This window comes from Sus scrofa, chromosome 10, assembly GCF_000003025.6.
Source record: "Sus scrofa isolate TJ Tabasco breed Duroc chromosome 10, Sscrofa11.1, whole genome shotgun sequence".
Taxonomy (NCBI): domain Eukaryota; kingdom Metazoa; phylum Chordata; class Mammalia; order Artiodactyla; family Suidae; genus Sus; species Sus scrofa.
This window is the reverse complement of record NC_010452.4, coordinates 39181235-39188110: the sequence shown is the minus strand read 5'-3', so window position 1 is coordinate 39188110 and position 6876 is coordinate 39181235. Positions and strand designations below refer to the sequence as shown.

Genomic DNA, 6876 nt, shown 5'->3' with positions numbered 1-6876 from the left:
ATACAGGAGAACTTTAAACTCAAACATCTGCTCTTGTGACTAACACCATTCAGGACCCACGGAAATGCTTCTACACATCGTTTGCTCTATGTATTCAAAGTGAAAGGCAATCACATCCAAATATCGTGAAGGCTTGGGTTGTGCTACAGGGAACGTCGGAACACTGCTTCCAAGAGCAGGCAGAAAAGACACATTAATCAGCCTGGCAGATCCCATGAATGCAGCACAGCCTCACCTCGTGCAGTATCATCTCCCGGGGCAGGGCGGGGGAAGAGCCTGACATCCTCTCCTTGCTTCTCCAATTGCAGGTACTCAATACTCAGCAAATCGTTGCAATAGTGACCATTTCGCAATGTTAAACAATTCATATCACTCCTAGATAGGTGAAGTCTGTAAACCTACACAAATCATTCATGAAATCTGATACCAATACTTTACCTTGAAAGCCAGCTGTGCACTGAATACCAGCATCAGCAAATACGCTTATCTGCATAAAATGTTTCAAATTAAGTTTCAAAAAACTGAATAAAATTTCAGCTTTATTTAAAATCATATACTCATTAATTATATTTTTTCTCTATTTGAATTGTATTGCAATTTGGGTATTTTAGAATGAAAAAAGCATTTAATAATAAATGTATTAAATACATATGAAAATTTTTCTATACCTATATTAAGCGCATTAATGTGCATTAGTGTCCTACTGAACTTTGGACAATTTTAGTAGACTTACATTTTATTTGCAATCCTTCAGAACACAAATTATGATAGAATATTGATTATAATAACACTTTAGTGATTTTTGCTGAATGAAGACTGAAAAATCAATGTGATGGAATACATAGGAAATTATGAATTATATCTCTTCCATTTTATTAATCTTCTGAACATTTCTAGCCCCACAAAACACCCAGATATATGCAATAACAAACTAACTTTTTTTTTTTTTCCCCAACGAAAACCATAATTTAACATTGTTTTCCATTTTTCAATACGATGGCATGTCAAGGTAGAAGGATGGGACTTTATTGAACGGTGTTTTAGCTTGATTTTACAACTTTTAAATATTTAGACATGTGGTATGTGGGCGCTCGTTTGTACTATCGCCCCGGGGCGGTGCAAACGTTAGAGGCAGGCCTGACAAAGGAAAACAAGACAAAACAAAACGGAACAGAGACAAAACAGCAAGACAAAGATTAGGAAGTTGTAGGGACCCCTGTCAGCCTAATCAGAGCTTCTTAGTCAAAGCTGCTGGCTTTTACCCCCCCCTCACCCTATACCACCTACAACCACCCTGTGTCCACTCCAGACACAATGGATCCAGATCGCTGCAGCTATTCTAATGCACCCTGTTTTTCATTGATGAACCGCTCCCCTGCCCAGTGGGAAGGATGCTCTCCAGATTTAGAGAACCCGCAGAAGATTCAGAAGTTACTGGCTTTTAAGTGTGAGCCCACACAGGAAGAGCATGTGAAGCACAACCTTTTTTACCACAGTGTTGGAGCTGTGGGAAGTCATGTTCCAGGTGACACTGAGATTTCACTTTCTCCCCAGAAGAAGGTCACATGCAGAAGGAAACGTGAACACATGGGCATCAAATGCCCTGCTGTTACATGAGGAGCCAAAAGATGGGCAAGTATGTATGAAACAGCACTAATGGCCTGAACCCAGCCAAAACCCAGACTGGGACTCGAACCCGGCCAGAACACAGATTAGGACTTGAACCCACGGGCCGGGACTTGAACCCAGTCAACACCCAGATTGGGACTTGAACCCACATTTTTTTTGTTTTGTCTTGATTTGTTTTTTTGTTTTGTTTTTTTTTTTTTTACAAGAGAACAAATCCACTTTTATTTATTTACTTTTCAGTAAGTTTAAATCCTTGAAGGGCACAGCATCACACGGATGCTGTGTCCAATGACCTTGGCAGGAAGGTTGCTTCAGAATCTGGCACAAACCATGCCTTTCCCCAGATTATTCTGGTTGTGTTAGGTTTTCCACCAGGAGTCACTGTGTTATTCTTTGCTTGGTACACATAAGCACACCCCTTGCCTAGATAAAATTCAGTTTCATCTCAGCCATAAACATCTTCAATTTTAAGAAGAGCTGTGTGCTCCCTCTGGTTCCAGAGACCCCACTTATAACCAGCAAAAATGGCCTTGGGCCACAACCTTCCTGACATACTTGTTGTTTTTGAGGTCCCGTTCCCAGCAGGCCTCCACAGCCTCCAAGACGGCTAAAAGAGAGGCAAACCCACAGTTGTAAATTAGCATCACTCACCTTGTGTCTGGACTCACGGAGGTTCAGCTTCTTCAGGGCTCCGCACAGAAGGAATTCGGGGAAAGACAAAGGGAGAGGCAAGAAATAGACTTATTAGGACGCTTGGGAGAGACGCAAGCCGGCGGCACAGGCACCGAAGCTCGGCCCCAGGATCTGGTGGGCCACGGTTTTATCACCCATAGGGGCCTGTGGCTTGGAAAGGCCCGCCTCTTCCTTTCTGGGAGGAGAAGCCCCTCCTTAGTAGCCAGTAAGGTGTGTATTCAATTCAGCTGAAGGGCAGTCCTCAAACTCTAGCCCTTCATCTGAATCTGAATGCAGGCCTCATCCCATCCCCCACCCAACGACCTGAGGCAGTTCTCAAATCTCCACTCATCAAGCCAGCCTGCCTTGTTCTGGCGGCTTTCTTGAATTTACAGGGGTCTCCCAACATCCCCCAGGTTTCCCTCTTTATCTATGTTCCCCTACTGGGACTTCTACAACCACCTGTGCCTCCTCTGTCCCATCACATGACAATTACGTGCCCAGTGTTTAAAACTCTTTCTCTCTATCCTGTACCTTCATAGAGGCAGTTAGTTAGTTAAGAGTTAGGGGACTCAGGCAAACAAGCTCTGGCCCGTCTATCACACCTTGGCCCCACTGATTACCAATTTGTGACTTAGGGCAATTCTATGCCTGGGGGTCTTTGTCTACCAAAAAAACAGGTACTAATGGGTATGTACCCCAAAGGATGGCTGTGAAAATTATCTGGTTTAAGTTCCTAGAGTGTGGTGTGTAGTAAGTGCTGTGTGCCTCCTATGCAAATAAAAAACATCCTTGGAGTTCCCGTCGTGGCGCAGTGGTTAACGAATCCGACTAGGAACCATGAGGTTGCGGGTTCGGTCCCTACCCTTGCTCAGTGGGTTAAGGATCTGGCGTTGCCGTGAGCTGTGGTGTAGGTTGCAGACGCGGCTCGGATCCCGAGTTGCTGTGGCTCTGGCGTAGGCCGGTGGCTACAGCTCCGATTCAACCCCTAGCCTGGGAACCTCCATATGCCGCGGGAGCGGCCCAAGAAATAGCAACAACAACAACAAAAGACAAAAAGACAAAAAAAAAAAAAAAAATCCTTAATTATGCCCTCATTTATGAGAGTCTAGAAGAGTAGTATTAGGATATAGGTCTTTTTTAAAATCAAAATGTGTGCATAGTAGGTTTACAATATTATGTTAGGTTCAGGTGTACAACATAGTAATTCAACATTTTCATAAACTATTACTCCATTCAACGTTATTTTAGGCGCTCCTGCTGTGACGCAGCAGAAACGACCCTGACTAGTATCCGTGAAGATGCAGGTTCGATCCCTGGCCTCCCTCAGTGGGTTAAGGATCCGGCGTTGCCATTAGCTTCGGTGTAGGTCACAGATGCAGCTCAGATCCTGTGCGGCTGTGGCTGTGGCGTAGGCCAGCAGCTGCAGCTCTGATTCAACCCCTCGCCTGGGAACTTCCATATGCCACGGGTGCAGCCCTATAAAAAAAGAGAAAAAAAAGTTATTATAAAATATGAGCTATATTCCCTGGGCTCTACATTACATCCTCACATCTTATTTTATAGGCAGAGTTTGTACCTCTTTCAATCCCCTTCTCCCGTCTTGCCCCTCCTCCCCTTCCCTCTTTCCACTGGTAAACACCAGTTGATCCTCTATATCTGTGAGTCTGTTTCTGTTTTGTTATATTCATTCATTTGTTTTATTTTTTAGATTCCACATATAAGTGAAAACATGCAATATTTGTCTTTCTCTGTCAGACTTATTTAATTAAGCATAATACCCTCCAAGTCCATCCATGTCGCTGCAAATGAGGTCGTATGTTTGGAGCTGACCACTACTGCAGGTCCCAGGAAAAAAAAATAATGCCATTTGCGGCAACATGGATGGAACTAGAGACTCTCATACTAGACTTGGGGCTATTTAAATGGCACAATTAATTGGCATAACCCCTTGTTCCTTTTCCCTTTCTCAGGGGCCAGGTGCCTCCCTAAACAGGATTTGGGGTAGCCTGCAACATCAAAGCCCACTTCACAAAGATCAGTGAATATCAAAACCAAGAGATGGCGGCGAATTGCTTAGGATTGCAGTGTAGTCCAAGGTACAGCCCTGACACTCCCTCCTGGTCAACTGTGGCTCTGGGGCCAGAGTTATTCACAAGCTCTCCCCTCCCATCTCTCTCTCCCTCCAACACTTCCAAAAAGTGTAAAGTAAAGGCAAAGATTGGGCACAAAGCTCAGCATATGTATTTATTCGCTCTGTATTTTCTTTTTTTTTTAGGGCCACACCTGCAGCATGTGGAGGTTCCCATGCTAGGGGTCTAATTGGAGCTACGCCGCCGGCCTACACCACAACCACAGCAACACCAGATCTGAGCCGCGTCTGCAACCTACACCACAGCTTACGGCAATGCCGGATCCTTAACCCACTGTTAGAGGCCAGGGATCGAACCCGCACGCAACCTCATGGTTCCTAGTTGGATTCGTTTCCACTGCGCCACAACGGGAACTCCGTACTGTATTTTTTTTTAATAGAAACCCTAAAAATCGCTCTTGAAACCCAGAGGTTTTTGGCATAAAACTGGAAAAAGTCTGATGTAAGAAATGAAAATGCTGTTTTTCAATCAGGCTCAAATTTCTGAAATAATGATCTCTTTTTGCATGTTTTGGGGAAGGATGGTTGGTAATATAGTTACAAAATTTTTAGCAGACACACAAAATGGCCCTTCTGTCATCCTCAAGGTCCCTCATGCATTGCTACAGATGATTTGCAGATTACTGCATTCAAGCAATCTTTATATCAGACGCCCTAAAACTTTTCGGATGAGGTATATTTGTTTCCCTGTGTTTTCTTAGGTTTGTAAGCTAGGCAAGGATCGTGTCTTTCTTTTTTTTTTTTTTTTTTGGTCTTTTTGCTATTTCTTTGGGCCGCTCCCGCGGCATATGGAGGTTCCCAGGCTAGGGGTCTAATCGGAGCTGTAGCCGCTGGCCTACGCCAGAGCCACAGCAATGCGGGATCCGAGCCACGTCTGCAACCTACACCACAGCTCACAGCAACGCTGGATCCTTAACTCACTGAGCAAGGGCAGGGACGGAACCCGCAAACTCATGGTTCCTAGTCGGATTCGTTAACCACTGCGCCATGACAGGAACTCCAGGATCGTGTCTTTTAAGTCAAATTTGATGCAGTTCCTGGTGGGATTTTTGCATGCAGTTGCCTCATAAGCATTTATTGTGGATTATTAAAAAAGAAAACAATGAAAAAATAGTTCAAATTTTGTGATTTTTAGGGGGGAGGAGGAGGGCTAAGCCAGAGAATGGTAATTCTTGTCAATTAACCATTGTTTTCCATGACTACAAAAAACATAAGTGCCGAAAACCAAATATCAATACTGGGTCTAATGGTATATCAATACCTTAAAAAAAAAGGTGGTTAAAATTTACAAAGTAAACAGCATCACAACTGACAAGGGCTTAATCTCTAAAACATACAAACAACTTATACAACTCAACAGCAAATAAGCCAACAACCCAAGAGAAAAAGGGGCAAAAGAACTGAATAGACATTTCTCCCAAAGAAGATATATAGATGGCCAACAGGCACATGAAAAAATGCTCAACAGAACTGATTATTAGAGAAATGAAGATTAAAACTACTATGAGGTACCACCTCACACCAGTCAGAATGTCCATCATTAATAAGTCCACAAATAATGAATGCTGGAAAGGGTGTGGAGAAAAGGGAACCCCCTGCACTGTTGATGGGAATGCAAATTGGTACAACCACTATGGAAAACAGTATAGAGGTACCTTAGAAAACTACACATAGAACTACCATATGACCCAGCAATCCCACTCTTAGGCATATATCCGGACAAAACTTTCCTTGAAAAAGACACATGCACCTGTATGTTCATTGCTGCACCATTCACAATAGCCAAGACATGGAAACAACCCAAATGTCCATCGACAGATGACTGGATTCGGAAGATGTGTATATAGTATTCCATTGTATATATACACAATGGAATACTACTCAGACATAAAAAAGAAAAAATAATGCCATTCGCAGCAACATGGATGGAACTAGAGACTCTCATACTAAGTGAAGTAAGTCAGAAAGAGAAAGTCAATTACCACATGATATCACATATCTGGAATCTAATATATGGCACAAATGAACCTTTCCACCAAAAAGAAAATCATGGAATTGGAGAACACACTTGTGGTTGCCAAGGGGGAGGGGGAGGGAGTGGGATGGACTGGGAATTTGGGTTCATAGATGCAAACTATTGCCTTTGGAATGGATAAGCAATGAGATTCTGCTGGATAGCACTGGGAACTATATCTAGTCATTTAGACGGAGCATGATAATGTGAGAAAAAAGTATGTATACATGTATGTGTAACTGGATCACCATGCTGTACAGTAGAAAATTGACAGAACACTGTAAACCAGCTATAATGGAAAAAATAAAAATCATTATTTAGAAAAGAAAAAGGAAATAAGCAGACCAATAATAATAATAATAATAATAAGTTAACAGCATCAAAAATATTGTGAAAGACTGATTTTCTA

General features: G+C 42.8%; 1 long non-coding RNA gene and 1 pseudogene across 1 annotated transcript; both read right to left on the bottom strand.

Annotated features, from left to right (window-relative positions):
- On the bottom strand, positions 850-2383 carry LOC110255613. Its single transcript, XR_002336158.1, has 2 exons — positions 2281-2383; positions 850-1137 (listed from the first exon to the last, which is right to left on the bottom strand). It is a non-coding gene; the product is annotated as an uncharacterized LOC110255613 (long non-coding RNA).
- LOC100516569 lies at positions 1835-2267 on the bottom strand (annotated as a pseudogene).